Below are 21785 nucleotides of genomic sequence, written 5' to 3'. Positions count from 1 at the left end.
TTGGACTTTATTTTATTTATTTACTTGTGGTGCTGAGAATCAAACCCAGTGCCTCACACATGCTAGGCAAGTGCTCCACCACTGAACCACCACCCCAGCCCATGGACTCATTCATTTTTGAGAAAATTCATTGAACTATATTCTTATGAACAATGCATTTCTTTCAATATTATAATTTAATAGGAGATTTTTAAAGAGTATAACATTTTTAAAAAGTCAGATACTCTTAAGAATTAACAGTTCACTCAGGAATGCATTTCTGGGTTGATTTTGGAAGGAAATCTTTGTGTCTGCTTCAACAGAACTTTCCATCAGAGTCACTGATGCTTTTCAGAATGAATCCCTAAAAACTTAACTCAGACATTCACTGAGTGGCTGCCACAGGGGAGAAATGCTGAGCTTCCTGTGCTGATGGTAAGACAGGAGCTGCTGCTTTTGCCAAGAAAAGTTGGCTTATAAAATGGTTGAATTGCTTGAGACTTAATTACATGAAATTAGGCATTTACCCTCAAATGCAGAGCTCAGGGGTAAACTGAAGTATCTCTCCTTTGCTATTTTGTGGAGTATGAATTCCTTTTGAGGTCACTAACCTTGCAAAACAGGAGCAGAGCTGGAATAGAGAAGAATAAGAGTGGGTATGTGTTGTTAGGGGTGTGGTTCAGTGGTAGATCACTTGCCTAGCATCTCCAAGACCATGGGTTTGGTCCCCTGTACCACATTTAAAAAGCAGAGCCCACCTTGGGCAAATTGCTTAACATCTTTGAGTCTCAGATTTCTCACATGCAAGATGGTAATTATACTAATACCTTACAATATTGTATATGCATTAAATGAGATGTACTAATCATAGTGTCAGACTTAAACTTTAAATGCTTCCTAATGTAAGTTATTTAATGTTATTTTAAGTTCAAGACTAGTGTTATTTAAAGTTTTGTTTCTTCATCTAAAGCTTCCTGGACTCTGATGTTTTCCTTGTGTTCTCATATTGTGGGAGAAGCAGAGCTGGCCCACTCAGCTTTAACTCTATATTAAGAGGACTTCTCTGGCCCCAACCTTATTTGCTTCCCCAACAAAGTACACTCAGAGGCTAACTAGACTTGTTCTCCTTCACAAGCAATTTAGTCATCACCTGTACACGCTCTGATGGGCTCTTACTGTCTTTATTAATTCTTAACCACATGGCCCATTGTTCAAGGAAGAAATTTTGGTCAATACAGCAACCTCTCGTTCTGATTACATTTCCTATATGATTTCTTGTGTGTGCCTACCTCTTAACCCAGCCTAGTCTGAAGAAATCAAGTTGCTAGTCTGTTTTGACAAAAGGAAGTGAAAAGCTTTAGCCCCTTGGGAGGGGAGCACGGAGTGTCTTAGAATTAGTCCTCTGGTCCCTCCTAGTTAGAGAAAGACAGCAAGCAGAGGAGAAGGTATTTCAGAGGATGTCCTGTGAGATATTGGGATAAGCTGTTAGTTATATATGAAAGAAGGACACTAGGGCTGGGTAGAAAGGTATTCTCCACATTCCTATATAGTTTTCCATGGGGCTTCTGTGCCCAAGAACTTAGAGGGTAGGCAGCAAATATTCAGCTTTGGCTGAGTGGAAGCAACTGACAAGGTGTTTTCTTGCAACTTTGCAGGACAATACCCTGCACTCAGGAGCTGGTTCACTGAGAGTGCAATATGGTAGTGGATGCCCAGAAGCCACTGGGGGAGAGGGTGTGGACATTACGGACAGGATGTAAACACCAGATGCTCTGCCACTTACTAATAACTCGAGACTATTTCTTCATCTAGAAAATAGAAATAATGGTATAACCTATTACATTGACTTGCTGAAAAGATTAAGATTATGCATGTAAAGCAGGTGGCAAGTGATATTAAAATATTAGAGAGGGACAAGGGTCAGTAACATATGAGGTTTTTCTGGAAATGTGACCTTGTCTGAATCTGTAAAGAGTGGTCTGGCATTTAGACATATGAATCACATATGTTTCCATGTGCCCTGGGTGGCCATGAAATTAAGTGATTTTTTTTTTGACCCTTAAAAACCACATCCCTTTAATAGAAAACTACAGCAAATACTCTGCAAAATGTGAAAAGGACCACTTATTTATTATCACTCCATGTCAGCAACCATCTGGACCATTTTCTTGTAGCAGATGTTTGCCAAATTAACGTTGAAAGCAGAGACTTCATGTAGGGTATTTCTGTTAGCACAATGAATGCAACTAGGACAGATGCAGATAAATTTTTCAAAACAATATTAAGCCATATTACAGTCAAGTGAAAAACCATGGTGACTGCATGTGTTTTTCCAATTTGCTCAGAGTGGTCAGGAAATGTCAATAGACTCTCTCTCAATTTAAAAGGAATTAATCTAGAAATGATCTGACATGCAAAGGAGCTTTGAAAACTTGAACATGAAGACTTAAAAAACATTTAATTTATGTTGTCCATGGTAATGGCAATTATTAAGGTACTCCTTCTGTTGATTATTAAGGAGTACCTAATTTTCTTTCATGCACAAACACACTGTGCTAGGATCTAGGAACAGAGAGGTTTTTTTGGAATTAGCCGCTGCTCTCAGCGATCTTAGGTAAATAGGTAAATTAGGTCATGCAATATCGTCAAGGGCCAAGATTCAGGTGTGTCCAGGATCCTAGGGAAGACCAGGAGACAACCATAAAACCAGATCAAGAGTCAGAGAACACCTTTTGAAGGAGATAAAATTTGAGAAATAGAGGAAGTTTCCAGAGAAAAAGCAGACAGGGTGGTGGAGGTGGGGAATACAGGTGCGGAAAAAGCAGACAGGGTGGTGGAGGTGGGGAATACAGGTGCGGAACCGTTAGCAACTGATCTTCTTTGTGAAATCAACAGACTGGAGAGTAAGATAATTATGACTGCAGAATCTAATAGTTTTAAAAAATTCAATCTCTAACATGTTCAACTGGCTTGTTTCAACTCGAGATTAATGTAATTTTTAAAATCCAATATTTGCCTTCTATAGTCATGGGATTCTAGAATATGAAAGAATATTTAATGTCCTTTTCAGCTATTTATTTTTTAAAAAAATATTTATTTTTTAATTTTCGGTGGACACAATATTTTATTTTTAAGTGGTGTTGAGGATCGAACCCAGTGCCCGGGTGCAGGCCAGGAGAGCACCCCACCGCTTGAGCCACATCCCAGCCCCTATTTCTTTTTTTAATATTTATTTTTTAGTTGTAGTTGGACACAATATCTTTATTTTATTTATTTTTATGTGGTGCTGAGGATCGAGCCCAGGACCTCGCACATGCTACCACTGAGCCACAATCCCAGCTCCCTTTTCATCCATTTCTAATAGTAAAAACCTCTTTAAAAAAGACCAGAGTAATACACGTTTACATTACTTTTTAGTTAATGTTGATAGGACATTTAGATAAGCAAAAGGAGAAAAAAATTCACCTTTAATCCTACTTCTAAACTCTCATGAATATTTTGTAGCTAAATTTTCAAAATGTTCATGATTATTTTCACGAAGTAAATGAGGAGGAACTCCATAATGGGAGTGCACATTAAAAAAACAATTAGCCCATTTAAAGGGCTGTGACTCATGTTAACAAATACAGAAAGATTGTTTTCGCATCTGGAAGCCTGAGTTCTGGAGTAGGCTACCCCATTTTTCACCATTGTCCACCATCAGGAGCTCTAAGACCTTGGTGGGTTATGCATCCTTTTAAATGTTGGCTTTTTCATTGGACAATGGAAGTCTCCTTCAGCTTTGGTTTATCATCTAATCTCTCGTGCATGGTAATAATACCTATTTCATGGAGTGGCCATTATGATTACATTCTATAATCTCTTAAAAGCATTTATTACAGTGTTTGCACCCATTAAGCACTCCATTATAAAGTTCAGGAAATAGTATTATTATTGTTTTTATTATTATCACACTCTTTCTAGCAAAAAAGAAAAGCATCTATTTTCCTCTGTCTTTCCCAACAGTGGGGAAAAAGTGTTTGTAGCTTGATGGATAAAAATGATTCTTGCTTTAATTTACAATTCTTAGTAACTGATCCCCCAATCTATTTTTAAGGATGAAGGACCTCAGGTCATGCAGCAAGGTACTAGGAGAATCGTAACTAACATGCTGATTGTTTGATTTTCAGACCATTACTTCTAGTCCAGTGCTGGACCTGAGAGGCAGTGTAGCCTTTCAGTCACGTGTAATCTTGGATTCTTCATCTTAGAAAATTTTAACAACTTCTGCATGTCCTAGTTTCCTCATTTTTAAAACCAGGATACCCCAATCTAAAGTTGTTCCAAGGATCAAATGAGTTCATTTATCCTGTGTTTAAAGCAGTGACTAGCAGTGTGGAGGGCTACTGAGGTGACAGTCCCTGTTAGATGTCCCACTGGCCCTGCTTTGCATTTGATTTCCTTATATGTCATGTATCGGTCCTGGAAGCTCAGTTGCCTTTCACATCAGAATTGGGAGAGTAGTTTGGGAACTAAGAGGACTTTGGCAGCTATAATGTAGTAGGATTTATAACTGATCCCAGTGTCCTTGCCTGGGACAGGTACAGAGTGACATGGTTACTTTCTCGTGCAAAAGCTTCTATATTTATAGACATTCAGAGAGAGGAACAAAGCAAAGATAAAGAGCAAAAGCACATCCGTTTTCCCCAGCGACCAGCTATTCCTTACATTATTTGTAGGCCAATTTACCAGTCTTTCAGAACCTGTTTTAGTTAGTTTTTGTGTTACTGAGACCAATATTGACAAGACAGTGTAGAGGAGGAAGAGTTTACTTTAGCTCACGGTTTCAGAGCTTCAGTCCCTGGTTGGCCACCTCCACAGCTCTGGGTCTGAGATGTGGCAGAAAGGAGTGCAGGTGGAGTCAAGGAGTTCGGGACATGGCAACCAGGAAGCAGAGAACTCCTTTTACCAAGGATAAAATAGACCCTACAGGCAAGCCCCCAGTGAACTGTTTCCACCCAATTAATCCATATCAGTGGATTAATCCACAGATTGGGTTACACCTCTCATAATCTAATCATTTCACCCCATAACATTCTTTCATCGTCTCAAACATGAGCTTTTGGGGGACACCTCCTATCTAAACCATAACAGAAACTTACCTGTCTATAAGTAGAAATAACATATTCAATCACATTGTGGAAAAAATTATGGCATCTAGCTTGGTTTTGTGCTTTGTCCTAAACTTAGTTCTTTAAAATGTGTTTGTTTGCAGAGTCAAATAATGGGACTTGTTTTTTATTGCTCATGCTTTAAATCACAGACATTTTTAGGATCACATGGACAAAGCAGTAAAGACAGATTTTTAAATAACCACAGATGTTCAATGTCACTAAAAAGAAAGGCAAACCTCTATTTTAAAAATAGACCACCTTTATTTCTTCTTTTGTGGTTCTGGGGAGTGAACCCAAGGCCTCACACACACCAGGCAAACGTTATCACTGAGCCACATTCTCAGCCCCTTTCTTGAGGAAGATAAAATAACTATTTGACAAATATGTATAACACCTGAGTGTTGAATATTATGTAATTTAACCTCTTCCATTTCACAACTGTCTTCATGACACATAATTCTCATTTATCTGTTTTTACAATAAAATACAATTTTTTTTTTACTCTACTCTTTTATTTTTATACTTAGGATTGAACCCAGGTGTACTTAACACTGAGCCGCCTCCCTAGCCCTTTTTATTTATTTATTTATTTTTGAGACTGGGTATCGCTGAGTTGCATGGGACCTTGCTAAGTTGCTGAGGCTACCTTCCAACTTGAGATTCTCCTGCCTCAGCCTATAGAGTCCATGGAATTACAAGACAGTGCGACTGCACTTGGCTACTGACTTTCTTCTTAAAAAAAGTCTTCTATGAGCACTGATTATAAGGAAACAATTGAAATAATTCAAAACACCAGTAATTCTGATCAATATGCAGCTATTTTATGAAAAAGTATTCGAAGAAAAATTGTTCATTAAAAAAAATACCTAAGTTGGAGAAGTATAGGAGCCAAAAATATATTTTCATTTCCACATTATGGAGATATTGAATGTGAAGATGCATCAGAACCAAGGGGTGAAGGCATGGTCCACCCACACTGACAGTAAACAAGTGAATGTAAAATGATGATGAGAAATCTTTGCACGGCCACAGAGAGCTGATCATCTGTGACCATTGGACCAGCTGAGCTTGGTGGCACACGCCTATAATCCAAGCAACTCTGGAGGCTTAGGCAGAAGAATAGAAAGTTCAAGGTCAGCCTGGGCAACTTTAGGTGATTACCAGGAGTAGTCCAGGCAAGAGATGACTTTGTTCTAGAAGAGGGTAAGGGCATTGAGGACAAGGGAAAGAGGAAAGACTCAAGTGACAGTCTGGAGGTAGCCAGAGGTGGCAGGACTTGGTGATGCAGTGTTTGGATGGGAGGTGGTTTGAGGGAGGGGAAGGTGCCAATGAATCAGTTCTAGTTGATTTTTTCACTTCCTACACCGACTTCAGTGGGGGAAGGAAAACTGTCACACTGATTTCTCTTTTGTGATTTTTCATTAAGCATTCATTTTCCTGCTCCACAGCCACCTAAGCTTGATTGTCCCTCCTGAAGTTATCCACGCTACATTCCATCTTAGGCTAGTGGGATTTTCCTTTCCAACTGGACTGTTAGCTGTGTGAGCCAAAGGACTGTGCTGCTTTTATCTTCTGTCACACATAGCACCTGGCACAGTGCTTTGCTCATAGCAGATGCTGAAAATCATTTTTGAAATACATTTCTTTTGAGCACTTTATAAGAAATGCATTTTTTTCTCCAGTTGGGACAAGAAAAATTTCATTTTCCTTTAGACGTGTCTTTCAGTTTTTAGCCCATTGGTAAATCACAGTGCATTTGGCATATCGATGGCGCATTCAGATTCATTTTTCTGTTTGCTATTTGATTTTAGTCCGTAAGAGAATTGAACTGTTGGACCAGCTCAGTGCTTCCTCAGTCTGGTATTCCTATCTGAGCGAGGCGGGAGCTCCTGACGAGCACACCGAAGCATTTTGCACATGTGTTTTTCTCTTTTGCTTCTGTGGTAAGACATTTTCCTAGCTGCGCTTTGGATTTTTCCCATTCCAGTTTTGACATTTCCACATGGGGTTTGGCCACTTGGTGAACTGCTCTCAGATTCCCTGCTCACTCTCAGGGTCAGCTTCAGCCGTGAGATCTTTGATATCTTTCTGTTTTTTGGAGCCTGGCTTTCCTGCCCCACCCCCTGGCTTCCTTGCCTTTATTCTTCTGTGGTTGTAACATGTGAGCTTTTGCTTTCAACAGTTCTGTGTCCTCGGGGAAGCACTCCATCTTGTCTGTTGTCGTGGGTTTTGATTTTGACTCTGCTGCTGCCCAGCTGTGACTGTTAACGGCTTGAATCACAGCGCCCCAGAGCATGGGCTACTCTCTTTTAGTTTTGCCTGTTTCTCATCTACTTTGCCCTGATGTTGTTTCAGATATAGTTTTTAATTCAGCAAACTTTTTTCTCATTATTCGGTTTCTTAGAAGCCAATTCCGGTCTGTCTCTATAAAAGAAAGCCAATTTTGTCAATTTCTTTCTTTCTCTCTTTTCTATTTGGCAATGTTGAGATTGCCACTGCTCTTGACAGCTGCTATTCAATATGTCATTACTCAGCCTTGGAAGTAATTTTAGAATGTTGTGTGCCCCTGACTGTAGAACACTGTGTCCCCAGGGTGATACATCTGAAGGTGGGAATGACCTGAGGAAGAATCTGACATTTGAACAATGTCTTATAGTTTACCAGGGACCTTTAACTATGTGATCTTGCCTTATGGCTCACAGTAAGCCTGCAAAGGGTGTCGGGGTGTTGTAATTCTGTTTTACAGTCAAAAAGCATGATGATCATTAACTTAGGTGCTTTCCCAGTGTTATTCAGCTAGCAGGTGCTAGAGCCAGAGTCTGGACATATGTGTCACCAGTGCTCTTTATACTATAGAATCCTGTTTGTTCAATATCATTTCAATCTCAGGGTAGGCTGGACACTGTAGGTTGCAGGCACAGTCAGATCCAGAAACTCAAAACACTGTTATCAGGGCCTAGTCTGTCTTCTTGCTTGGTTCTACCTTTCTCAGAGTTGCCTTTCCCTTTACCCAGGTTCTTCCTTCTGTTGGGGGACAGTTGGTTTCCAGCAGCTCTCTGCTGATGTCCTCCTGTTTGGAGCTAAGGTGATCATGCTTCTTCTGGTAGAAATACAGAACTGTTTTTCATGGGCTCCAATTGGGTTACATGTTTATCTCTGAACCAATCGCTGTGATCCGAGGCTCAGGATGCTCTGAAAATTTAGGATCTTTGCCAAAATAAAAGCAATGCCTGCTGGTCTGATAAAGATGCGAGATATTCTCTGTGTTGGTTATTTCCATTTCTCCTCAGATCTCCTCTCCGCCCTCCTGTGTGCCGCAGGAACTAACTTGTATAAATTGCAACAACCGGCTTCCTTTCCTTCAAGCTACCCTTGCCTTTGGCCAATAGAGAGCTCTGGCAGATTGGCATTATGGAGAAGAGTGAGGGATGGGGACTAATTCTACCATCCCAATGAGCCTGAGGTTCACAGCATCTGCCAGGCAACCTTGTTTACATCACCCACCCGGCTTCAGGTGCTGCTAACTGCTTTTATTGCCTCTTCAAGCCTAGAGTTGTGACAACTCTGGGGTAGTATGTCATTCCTTTTATAGTTTTGTAAATGTTTCCTTTATTAAAGGGTCCTCAGGTCACAAAATTTGAGTGCATCATCTCTTTTCTGCCAAGACTCGACTGATAAATCTTTCATAGGCAGGAAAATAAAATTCACATTTGTAGTTGGATGTGGAGGTGCATGCCTGTAATCCCAGCAGCTTGGGAGATGGAGGCAGGAGGATTGCAAGTTTGAGACTAGCCTCAGCAACTTAGCGAGACCCTATCTCAAAATAAAAAAATATATATATATTAAAAGGGCTGGGGATGTGGCTTAGTGGTTAAGCACCCCTGGGTTCAATTCCTGGTACAAAAAAAAAAAAAAAAAGTTTTTTGTTTTTTTTAAACAGGACTGAAGAAAATGTCGAAGAACCAGGCTTGGAAAGGACAATTTTCAGAACAGCAGAAACCAAATACTTTTTTATAGTTTTTATTGGTTCTTTTTAGTTGTATGTGACAGTAGAATCCATTTTGACATAATTATATAAGCATGGAATTTATCTTGTTCTAATTCAGAACCCAGTACATTTTCTTCCCCTTCCCTCCTCCCCTGCTTCTTTCCCTCTATTTATCTTTCTGCCATTTTCCCATACTTACGTTTTAAAATTAATTTCTTGTGGATGAACACAGTGGGGAGGTTCACTGTGGTGTATTCCTAAATGTACAAGGAAAGTTACGTCAGATTTATTCCACTGTCTTTTCTTTTCCCATCTCCTCTCTCTTCCCTTCATTTCCCCCAAGTGTCTTGCAAGGACGTGGCTGGGGCATAAACCAGCACTCAGGAAATTTCTGTGAGTCATTATACTCAGATGAGGAATTGTGAGGGAAAGAGTCTTGGGGTTGTGTGAGTCTCAGGCCATCTTTGGTTGGGGGAGGGCTGGGCAGGTTGATGAGAGTCTTTCTACAGCTGTACACATGAGAGAGGGAACATCCCTGGATGCTGGGAAAGTAGAATCCACTGTCCCATGCCAGCGCTTACAGCAGCTGAGGAACTGCCACATGAGAATGGAATTTGAAGCCAGTCATATAGTAGTTCTGAAGGAGGATAGCCTCTCCTAGAAAAGTATACTATGGCTCATGTAGAAAAGGCAGACAATCTTTTTCTGTGAAGGACCGACCTGGTAAATATTTTAGGTTTTGTAGATCATGTGGATTCTGTTGCAATACTCACTTCTACCATGGTAGTTTTCTACTGTGACATATAGTCATAGGTGATATGTAAATAAATGGACATGGCTGTGGTCTAGTAAAGCCTGATTTACAAAAACAGGCTGTATCTGGCCAATAGCTGAGTTCTGGTCTAGGATGATATTTTATCTCTATGGTAGCTCAGTAGAAATTAGTCAAGGTGAACAGTTGTAGTCTCAAGGTGAGTCAAGTGTTTGTTCTGTAGCTGAGTCCTTGAGTACGTTGGTGGTGAACCCTGAAGACATGTCTACTACACCAGAAAGCCCAGGGAACTTTATCTAGAATGGTCTGTGTTCATATCCTGGCTCACCTATGCTACTATTGAGGGTAAGCTGCTGGACCTCTCTGAATCTCAGATTCTTCCTTTTTGAAATGGAGAACAATATTAAAAGCCCATATGATTATTATTTACTTAAATAATGTATGAAAGATTGGGAGCATAGAGCTTGACATTAGTAACTTAGTTCACACTTTGTTTTGGCTTTCTCCCCATTTCCTAGAGTCACATGGAAAACAAATTGGTTAATTAGGTCTTTACGAATGATCACTGACACTCCATCCAACTTAGGAAATGTTTGAAGAAAGCCAGTGCCATGTCTTTGAAGATTCTTAGGAGCACGGTGGGTGAGCGGGCAGAGTTAGAAAAATGAAGGAAAGACCTTGTCTCCTTGTCTTCACATTCCTCTCCCCAGCCTGTCCTGTCTTGGGGGCAGACTCCTGCTGAGGTACTGGGCAGTTTTGAGGTATATTAACAAGCAGGAGTTTCTGGGAAGGGACTTTAAATCAGGCTCCTGAAGTAATGGCATTAGGATAGTGGAGATATTTAGCCCAGAAACCTCAGAGTGTTTCTATATGTCTGAAGGGCTAAGCGTGTAGAAAGAGTGTGAGTGGGGACCACTGCTAGATGGCCACAGGAAGGAGACAGAGGCAGCCATGGCAGAGTCAGAACACCCAAACACGATATGGACAGTTGGGAGCAGGTGACTTTCTTGTTGCCAGGGATGTTCAAGCAGAGGATTTCTGGGATGTTGGAAAAGGAATAAGGTTGACAGGACTCAAGATCAGCCCCTTCCAATTCATGAAGCCTTTTTAAATTTGTGGATGCTCAGAAAAGATAGGTCAGAACATGAGATGTTCCTGAAGATCAGATGTCTAAAAATATCCAAAGTGGTTCAACTCCTGACTGGGAACAGGTCCATCTCTGTGGTAGATCAACATGCCATCTTTGGGGAAGAGTAAGAATAGATGACATTGATTTTTGCATTCTCAGACTGTGCCAGAACTCACATCCATACTTTAAATGTTTTCAGTTTTCCCCTTACAGTGGGTTAAGAGGTAGGCGCTCAGGGAAGAAGATGGCAGATTAGAGGAAGGGTACACTCCCAGCAGTTCCTCAGCACAGGGCTTACCAAGCAGGGAGACTGCTTCTCAGTGAGGTGGGTAAGTAAGGGAACTCACTGAAGCTTAATACTGGATTGTAAAAACCAAACCAAACCCAAACCAAAAACCATAGAGACTCAGAGAGGTAAGAAACTTGAACATAATATAAGAAATAATACATGACAGACACATCAGCTTCGCCACCAGAGGTGGTCACAGAGACATTGGAGGGGAGAGAGGAGCACAGGCAGAGCAGACAGTGGGGCTGGTGAATAAAAAAAAATAATAATAAAGAAAAATTGATATAGGGGAAACCTGGGGATTAGGGAGGTAGGCTAATTTTAATAGATGCAGAGTTGTTAGGGGAAGTGGCTCAGTGGAAGTAAAGCTCAATATAGCTCACCCTGGGGCAGGAAAGCTCCAAGAAAGTGGCTACTTGCTGGTGAGGGAAACATCTGTAAGGGCTGAAGAGCTGGGAGCAGAGACAGGTGATTGGGAACTCAAACAAAGTTACCAGCAACTGACTAAAAACTTTTCCAGAGGATGCCTGAACTGGAGAAACTGAAATAGGCACAAAGAAAACTACACCTGGACCATGCAGGGTCCCAGTACCAGAGGGAAAAGCTTCCTTTGTTGCTGTTACCACATCACAGCTATTGGGAAGAGTCCTTTAATAGCCTCATAGCCTGCATTCCGGAGCAAATACCCAGTATTTCATATTCATAGGGATGAAGGTGAAACCTCTGGAGATTTAGTCCCTATGCCATTAAAGTGGATTTTATCAGAGGTTTTAGAGACTGGCTTCTCCTTAGCAATAGGGAATGTGGATCAAATCGCAAACACCCACCCACAGAATTCTATAGTTTGGTCAAGTCTAAACTCCAACTACTGGAACTTCCAATTTAGAACTCTGCATCATCCCAGTCTCAGAAATACCCAATTTGTCATCACCCAAGTTGTACTATCCCACCCTTAACTGGGAGACTGAGAGCTGAGATCTGTGACAACCAGCTTTGCCTCCTAGCCACAATGGCTGGCAGCTAAGTGAGGAACACAAAGGCATTGGATTTGACAACCCCAGCCTGCAACCCAAAAGTTACAGAGTCAAAACTAAATACAAAGAATGAAAATCCATCCTTGCCAACAGTTTTGACATTTTCTGTGGAAATAAGTCCTTTATTTCTCAGTATGATTTTTTTCTTTTTCTCTATTTTTTCTTTTTCCTTATTTCTGTTCTTCCAGTTTTATTTTTTTTAAAGCATTTTTTTTTTAGAGACAATTTCTAATATTTATTTATTTATTTTTTTTAGTTTTCGGCGGACACAACATCTTTGTATGTGGTGCTGAGGATTGAACCCGGGCCGCACGCATGCCAGGCGAGTGCACTATCGCTTGAGCCACATCCCCAGCCCTCTTCCAGTTTTAAATCAAATTTTCTTCTTCTTTTTAAAAATTTTAACTTAAAAAAATTTTTTAAGGCATCCTTTCATTGTACTGTATTACTTCTTTTTTCATTATGTATGTATGTGGGTGTGCCCAAACATGCATGAGTATGTATTTTCATTGCGCAGACAGGTTTAAAAATTATATGTATATTCATGTAATTTTTCTTTCACATTAATTGAAAGTAATTACTGCCTCTCCTCTGATCACTTTTCAAAATAGTTTAAACTTTCTTTTGCCTTCCCTCCCTATTGTGTCTGTACTTAAGAATGTAATCCCATGAAATAATAGAATCATGTAGTTTATATAATTAGTTTATATAATTCCAACCCCAAGTTTGACGTCATGATTGTTAATACAGTGGATGACATAGTAGACACCTGCTATAAAATGCCTGATTTAGTTTACAGTTTTTTACTGTTGGTACTGATATTAAATGCTGACTCCACCATTCCTATATAGGTGACAATTAGTGTTACAGATGTCAAAGTAGACACTAGACATTTTTCTTAAGGCTCTAATTTGTTGCTGACATTAGTGCTATTCCTGGATGCCCCTCCTTCTGGGAGTGGCTGCAAGGTGATTGGGATACTTCAAGATCACAGAGTAGAAATCCTGCTGCTGATAATACTCACAACTCAGCCAAGAAACAGTGAATCTCACCCCACACATGATCTAGCCCAAGCTGAGCATTCATATTACAATATTACTTCAACTCATAGATTTGGGGAGACAAAACCCCAAATTGACAACCAGACATCAAGAAGTAACAACCAGAGAAGGTCCTGCCTCTTGACATCTACTCCTGTATCAAAAACAGAAAGAAATCCTAGATTAAAAAAGATAAATGCACAAGAAAGCACATGCATATAAAAGAGGAAGGGGAATCCGTCACAATGGATGTGCAAATCCAAGAGCCCTGAAAACATGAGGAAACAAGCAAACAAACCTCCCTCCAAATTTCACAATTCCCCAACAAAGGATCCCACAGATATGAGAGTGAACAAAATTACAGAGAAAGAAATAAAAAATTGATTATTAAAATGTTCAATGAACTAAAAAATTATCTAAGGAATGAATTAAGAGAGCAAATACAGGAGATGAAAGACCACTTCAGTGAAGAAATAGAAATATTGAAAAGAAGCCCATCAGAACTGGAAATGAAAGACACAATGAATCAAATTAAAAATTCACTCGAAAGAATCATCAACAGATTAGATTGCATAGAAAATAGAACTTCAGCTCTTGAAGAGAGAACATCAAATCTTGAAGACAGGGTACATGAACTTTAGTACACAGTACACAATAAAAGGAAAAAAAATGATAGAACATGATCAAATATACAAAAGTCAGCATCAAGAGACCAAGCCTGAAAGTCATTGGGATAGAAGAAATGTAGAGATACAGGCTAAAGGCATTAAGAACATTTTCAATAGACAGTAGTGGAAAATTTCCCCATATCAGAAACAATATAGACATTCACATATAGGTCCCTAAATAGATCACATCAAAAGTTCTCCAAGGCACATAAAAATCAAAAGGCCTAACAGAAAATAAGGAAAGGACATTAAAAGCTGTAAGAGAGAAACATCAGGTCACATTTAGAGGCAAACAAATGAGGCTCATTTCTGACTTCTCAACTCAGACCCTGAAATCAAGAAGGGTCTGGAATAAGACATTCTAGGCTCTAAAAGAAAACAATTTCCAGCCAAGATTGCTATAGTCAGCAGAGTTCTCTTTCAAATTTGATGGGGAAATAAAACCTTTCCATGACAAAGATAAGCTAAAAGAATACATGACTATTAAGGAGCCCTACAAAGAATATTCAAAGGTAACCTGCATACATAGGAACCCCCTCCCCAAATCCCAAAGCTCCCAAATAGATGAAGATCAATAGAAGACTAATTACCTAAATGAGATTCAAAACAGAATTAAATACGGACAAAAAACCCAAATGGCAGGAAATGACAAACAACTATTCAAAATAACACTGAATATAAGTGGCATCAACTCCCCAATTAAAAGACAAAGACTAGCAAAATGGATCAAAAAACAAGATCCAAATATATGCTGTTTGCAAGAGACTCATCTTATAGGCAGACACTCACAGGCTGAAAGTAAAAGGATGGAAAAAATATTTCATGCAAATGGATCTGAAAACAAGCAAAAGCAGCTATTCTCATATCTGCCACAGCTGATTTCAAGCAAATTAATCAGAAGAGACAAAGGAGGTGTTTGTAAAGGGAACATTTCAATGAGAAGATAAAATGATAGTAAATATATATGTGCTAAATGTCAGCACACCCAGTTACATTAAAAAATCCCTCTTTGACATTAAATCTCAGTTATACCCCAAAACAATGATACTGGGTGATTTTAATGCATACTTATCAATAGGTATGCATAAAATCAAAAGATTTATGCAATCTGAATAATACTATAAATCAAATGAACCTAATAGACATCCACAGAGTGTCTGAGGATCTCACTCCAAAACAGCCAAATTTACCTTCTTAGCAGCTCATAGAACCTTTTCCAAAATAGATCATATTGTAGGTCACAATAGAAGTCTTAGCAAATACAAAAAATGATCTAATTTCATGCATTCCATCAGATCATAATGGAATGAAATTATAAATTATCAGCAAGAAAAATAATAGAAACCACATAAACACACAGAGATTGAACAATACTCTTTTTTTCCTTGAAATGTGGAAATGTTATTCCGATTCAATTTCAGCATTCAATTTCACTGCTGAAAAGTTTGACAGCACTCTAATCCTTTTATTATGTATATATTGTTGCTTTTTAAAATCAGATCTAATTTATATCTCAAATATAAGAAAATTAATATTAAGTGTACGATTCTATGAATTTTAACAAATGAACATAATAAACTAACCCTTGTCATAAGTATAATAAGAAAATTTCTAAGTATTGTCTATTCTCATGCACTTAACATTCAATCAATCTTCTTCCCCATTATCTAGCCTAGCGAATATTGATCTACTTTCCATTGTTATGGTTTTGTCTCTTTATTTTACTAAAAAAAATTTTAAATTAATATTATTTTATTTTCTTACACAAATGGAGCACAACTTTTCATTTAGACTTGTATACAAGATGTAGAGTCACACCATTTGTGCAATTGTAGCCACACATAGGGATAATAATGTCCATCTCATTTCACCATTTCCCCCCACACCCCCTTCCCTCCCCTCTCTCAGTTTTTAAATATTTATTTTTTAGTTGTAGGTGGACACATATCTTTATGTAGTGCTGAGGACTGAATCCAGTGCCTCAAGTGTTCTAGGCGAGCACTGCACCACTGAGCCCCAGCCCCCTATAAAACTGTTATACAAAGTGGCTATGAAAAAATTTATTTCTAACTTCAGTGTATATATCAGTGTATATATTAGTATATACCAGTGACTATATATCCTTGTCAACACTTAACATGGTGAGTCTTTCAGTGCTTCACCAGACTGATTGAACAATGATTTTTTAAATGAAGAATGAATCAAAGAAGAAATGAGAGATGAAATAGAGAAATTCTTAGAAACAAATGAGAACAGAGATATCAAAATATATAAAACAGTATGAAAGCTGAGGAAAATTTATAGCATTGAGTGCCTACATTAAAATAATAGAGAGATCCCAAATAAAAAACTTACGTTTCAACTAAAGGCCTTAGAAAAGGAAGAACAAACTAACCCTAAAATTAGTAGAAGATAGAAAATAATAAGATCAGAACCAAAATTAATGAAATTGAGAATAAAAGAAATACACAGGATCAATGCAATGGAGAGTTGGTTTTCTGAAAATATAAATAAGATAGATAAACCTTTAGGACTGGGTTTGTGGCTAGAGTGCTTGCCTAGCATGTATGAGGTACTGGGTTTGATTCTCAGCACTGCATATAAATAAATGAATAAAAAAAAGGTCCATCAACATCTAAAAAAATATTAAAAAAAATAAACCTTTACTCAAACTAACCAAAACAAGAGAGAAGACCCAAATAAACAAAATTAGAGATGACAAAGGAGGCATCACCACAGACACTTCTGAACCAGAGGATGATTAAAACTATCATGAGGGCTGGGATTGTGGCTTAGTGGTAGAGAGCTTGCCTAGCACATGTAAGGCACTGAGTTCGATCCACAGCACCACATAAAAGTAAATAAATAAAATAAAGGCATTGTGTCCATCTACAACAACAACAACAAAACTGTCTTGAAACTTTTTAACTCCAGTAAGCCGAAAAATGTAGAAGACAGCGACAGATTTCTAGACACATATGATTTCCCAAATTGAACCAGGAAGATATAGAAAATCTAAACAGAACAATATCAAGTAATGAAATTGAAATAGCAATTAAAAGCCTATGAACAAAGAAAAGCCCAGGAGCAGATGGATTGTCATCTAAGTTCTACCAGACCTTTAAAGAAGAACTAATACCAGTCTTTCTCAAATTATTCCATAAAATTTTTAGGAAGGGAACACTCCCAAATAAATTATATGAAGTCAGTATAACTCTGATACCAAAACCAGACAAAGACAAAACAAGAAAAGAAAACTACAGACAAATGTCCTTGATGGACACAGATGCAAAAATCCTCAATAAAAGGTGAGCAAACTGCATTCAAAACACATCAAGAAGATAAAGCTCCATGACCAAGTGGGATTCATCCCAGGTAGTTGCAGGGTAGGTTCAAAATATACAAATCAATAAATACATTTCACCACTTGAGTGGAATTAAGAAAAGAATCATCTCAATGGATACATAAAAGGCCTTTGAAAAATGTTTGACATCTCTAGCAATCAGGGAAATGCAAATCAAAACTAATTAAGATTTCATCTTACTGTAGTCAGAATGGTAATTAATCAAGAACACAAATAATAATAAATGCTGGTGAGCAAGTGGGATAAAAGGTACACTGATACATTGTTGGTGGAACTGCAAATTAGTATAACCACTCTGGAAAGCAGTGTAGAATTTCCTCAAAAAACTAAGAATGAAACCAACATATGACCCAGCTATCCACTCCTTGATATTTATCAAAAAAACTAAAATCAGCATGCTATAGCAATACAAGCCACTTCAATATTGATAGCAGCAAAATTCACAATAGTCAAATTATGGAATCAGCCCAGATGGTTGGCAATAGATAAATGAATCAAGAAAATGTGTTATATATGCACAATGGAGTTTTACTCAGCCATAAAGAAGAATAAAATAATGGCATTTGCCAGTAAGTGGATGGATATGGAGAATGCCATGAATTTCACTTATGAAATAAGCCAGACTCAGAAAACTAAGGGTCAAATATTTTTTTCTCATATGTGGAAGCTAGAGCACAGTAAGGGAAAGAAGGTGGTGGTGGTGGGGATTGATATTATAAAAATACAGGGAAGATCAGTGGAGTAGAAGATGGAGGAAGGAAGGATGAAAAAGGAGAGAAAATATGGAATGAATTTTTAAAAATTATGTTATATATATACATATATAAATGTATGAAAGGGAATTTCACCTTTATGTGTATATAGAAAGTACCAATTAAAAATAAATAAATAAATAAACAAGTAAATAAATAAAGGAGTGAAAATAAGTCAGTAACAGAGGAAGGGGAGTAGAATAAGGGAAAGGTGGGGGAATGGGGATTGAAATCAAATTTCTTGCATGTATGCTTTTGTCAAAATGAACCCAAGTACTATGTATAACAAAATGAGTATGAGAAATTGCCTAGACATAGAGAAGATGATTACCCCTTGTGTTATGGTTTGGAGAAATTATACTCCATATATGATGTATAAAAGTGTATTCTATTGTCACATATAACTAATGAGAACAAAACAATATATATATGACTTGTCTCCCAAAAGCTCCTATGTTAGTGCAGGAATATTGAGAGGTGCAATGATTAGATTATGAGAACTGTAACTAATCGTCATTCTGGTTTGAATGGGCTAACTGGGTGATAACTGTCGGCAGGTGGGTTGTGAAGGAGGAGGTGGGTCATTGGGGGTGAATTTTAGAAGGGTTAATTTTTTCTAACAAGTACTGTTAAAACTATTCTGGGTAATTTTCTTTAAATTTAAATTTTTTTTAATTAGTTGTTCACAACATTACAAAGCTCTTGACATATCATATTTCATACATTAGATTGAAGTGGGTTATGAACTCCCAATTTTACCCCAAATGCAGATTGCAGAATCATGTCGGTCGGTTACACATCCACAATTTTACATAATGCCATATTAGTAATTGTTATATTCTGCTACATTTCCTATCCTCTACTATCCCCCCTCCCCTCCCATCTTTTCTCTCTACCCCATCTACTGTAATTCATTTCTCTCCTTGTTTATTTTCCCATTCCCCTCACAACCTCTTATATGTAATTTTGTATAGCAATGAGGGTCTCCCTTCATTTCCATGCAATTTCTCTTTTCTCTCCCTTTCCCTCCCATCTCATGTCTCTGTTTAATGTTAATCTTTTCTTTCTGCTCTTCCTCCCTGCTCTGTTCATAGTTGCTCTCATTATATCAAAGAAGACATTTGGTATTTGTTTTTTAGAAATTGGCTAGCTTCACTAAGCATAATCTGCTCTAGTGCCATCCATTTCCCTGCAACTTCCATGATTTTGTCATTTTTTAGTGCTGCGTAATATTCCATGGTGTATAAATGCCACATTTTTTTTATCCATTCATCTATTGAAGGGCATCTGGGTTGGTTCCACAGTCTAGCTATTGTGAATTGTGCTGCTATGAACATTGATGTGGCAGTATCCCTGTAGCATGCTCTTTTAAGGTCTTCAGGGAATAGTCCGAGAAAGGCAATAGCTGGGTCAAATGGTGGTTCCATTCCCAGCTTTCCCAGGAATCTCCATACTGCTTTCCAAATTGGCCGACTTTCTTTATAATTAAAAAAGACATTTTAACTTTTTTATAAAAGAGGCAAGTGTTCATTGTTATTTTATGTTATAGGTGAATAAACTGAGGTCCAAGGAGATTAAATACATTGCCCAAGACTACAGAGGTAAGTGATGCCAAGGTCTCAACATGAATACTCAAATTCCAGAACCCACATTATCCCAGTTTTATTCTAAATTAATTAATTTGGGGAGAGAGGCTGTCTGGCATGACATTTTGTTAGATAAGTTGCACTTAATGGCTAAAACTTTGACCTAAGTCCAGATTTAATAAGAAAATCGTACTTCAAAAGCTAAAAGTTTGAAAATTTAATGAAGATAAGTGGTCCTTTTTAGCAAAATTAAATAGTGATGTATTCATCTCTGGCCCTCTGCTTGTGCGAGCCCTCTCAGAGCAGGAAGCTTTTGGTTTAGTGCTGGCTGCGACTGCCATGTGCCTGCATTATAATCTTATTGAGGTATCTGCAGGACATCTACCTCAGACCCTGATGTTTTAAGGAGGCTCTGAAAGGAAGTGACCCCAGTAGTAACTGGTATAGGGAGGAGGGATAAAAAGTGAATGCACCTGCAAGTTCAAGTTCAAATGCATCTGCAAGTTCTAAAGAAATCCCAAGATTATGTAATTAGGTTAAAAAATAAATAAATAATCATGATAAATATATATATTATATATAACATATAAATATATATTTTATTTTGTTATATATATATATTATTTTGACTGCTGGCTTTAGGAGAGAATGGTCTTTGTTTAGAAGTATGACCTGGTTGGCTCTGTAGGGGGCTAGGAAGAATGATCTGGAAGAAGGCCTCTGGGTTAGGAGTTCAGGCCCTTTGGTTTGACTCTCAAAGGATGGTGACCCCAGGTGACATTCAGGTTGCACACTTGATTCTTAAGTCACCCATTCCCGTACCCAGGACCAAAGCAGAACACATCCCTTTGCTAACTTTTTAGACACTAGGCTGAATATTAGGGGCTTTTCTGTTTACGGTTGCTCTAGAGATGTTAATTTTAACTTGTTTTTCCTTGGTTGTGAATGCTGAAAAGCTGAGGAAGGAGTAGTAGACACTGATTTGCTATAGATCTGGAACATTTTAGTTATGTGATTCAAGAGGAAAAAAAAAACCCCAAAACAACCCCACCCCCCCTGCAAAGCAACCAACAAACCAACCAAACAAACAAACTCACCACCACAGAGAACACTGTTGGAACTTCTGGGGCTTTTGTCTCAGAAAGCAGGGTCGCCTGTCAAACCTGGGCTGCTGTTCGTCCTGGCTTTTCTGTGTGAGGCTGGGAGAAGTACTTCATGGCTCTGATCTTCTGGGTCAAGTCTTCATGCTTTGAATCCTGATCTGTCAATATTTCTTCCTTAGTATTGAGGACTCTAAAAATATAGGATCAGTGGGATTCTACATCATGTACAACCTGAAAAATAAGAAATTATACTCCATTTATACATGATGCATAAAAGTGCTTTCTATTGTCATGTAGAACTAATGAGAACAAAACAATATATGTTCTCTTCTATTTTTAGAGGAGATAACTTATCCAAATAGAAGAATAGTGATGTGACCTAGAAAAATATCTATGTATTTTCTGAACTTTTTTTTTTTTAATATAAATTCTATATTTCTGTGTGTTTCTTGCTCCCTCTTCTGTCCAAACTTTGGCTTATTCTGAATTTTTTTTTTCTTCACATCTTTAAGGCCATTGCTTGGGCCCTTACTGTTCAAAACCTATGCTGTTATTGTCTTGCTCATATTTCCTGCCTCACTTTTTCTTTTATTGAATTGAAATTCAAATAAGGTAAAATTAAGCATTTTCAAGTGTACAATTCGGTGGCGTTTCATATATTCACAGTATTGGGTAACCAACCCAATGCAGACATTTCATTAACCCAAAGTAAAGTTCTCAGACATTTCATTAATTCAAAGTAAAACCCTCTACCCAACAACTGGTAACTTCTTCTCACTGTTTTTCCATCCTCTCAGCCTCAGACAAGCACCAATCTACTTTCTATCTCTGGATTTACCTTTTCTGATATTTCACATAAATGGAATAATACATAATGTGACCTTTTGTACCTGGGTTCTTTTATTTAGCATAATATTTTAAGTTCAC

The 21785-nt window shown here is 38.1% G+C and overlaps 1 long non-coding RNA gene across 1 annotated transcript in view; it reads left to right on the top strand.

Moving 5' to 3' along the window:
- LOC110596927 (uncharacterized) overlaps window positions 1-21785 on the top strand; it is a 118540-nt gene that overhangs the window by 88513 nt on the left and 8242 nt on the right. The window contains exon 4 of the long non-coding RNA XR_002482779.3: window positions 19719-19770. This is a non-coding gene — a long non-coding RNA (uncharacterized LOC110596927). The remainder of the gene's footprint in view (window positions 1-19718; window positions 19771-21785) is intronic.

This window comes from Ictidomys tridecemlineatus, chromosome 1 (genome assembly GCF_052094955.1).
Source record: "Ictidomys tridecemlineatus isolate mIctTri1 chromosome 1, mIctTri1.hap1, whole genome shotgun sequence".
Taxonomy (NCBI): Eukaryota; Metazoa; Chordata; class Mammalia; order Rodentia; family Sciuridae; genus Ictidomys; species Ictidomys tridecemlineatus.
The sequence above is the reverse complement of the archived record's forward strand: the minus strand, read 5'-3'. Positions and strand labels throughout refer to the sequence as shown.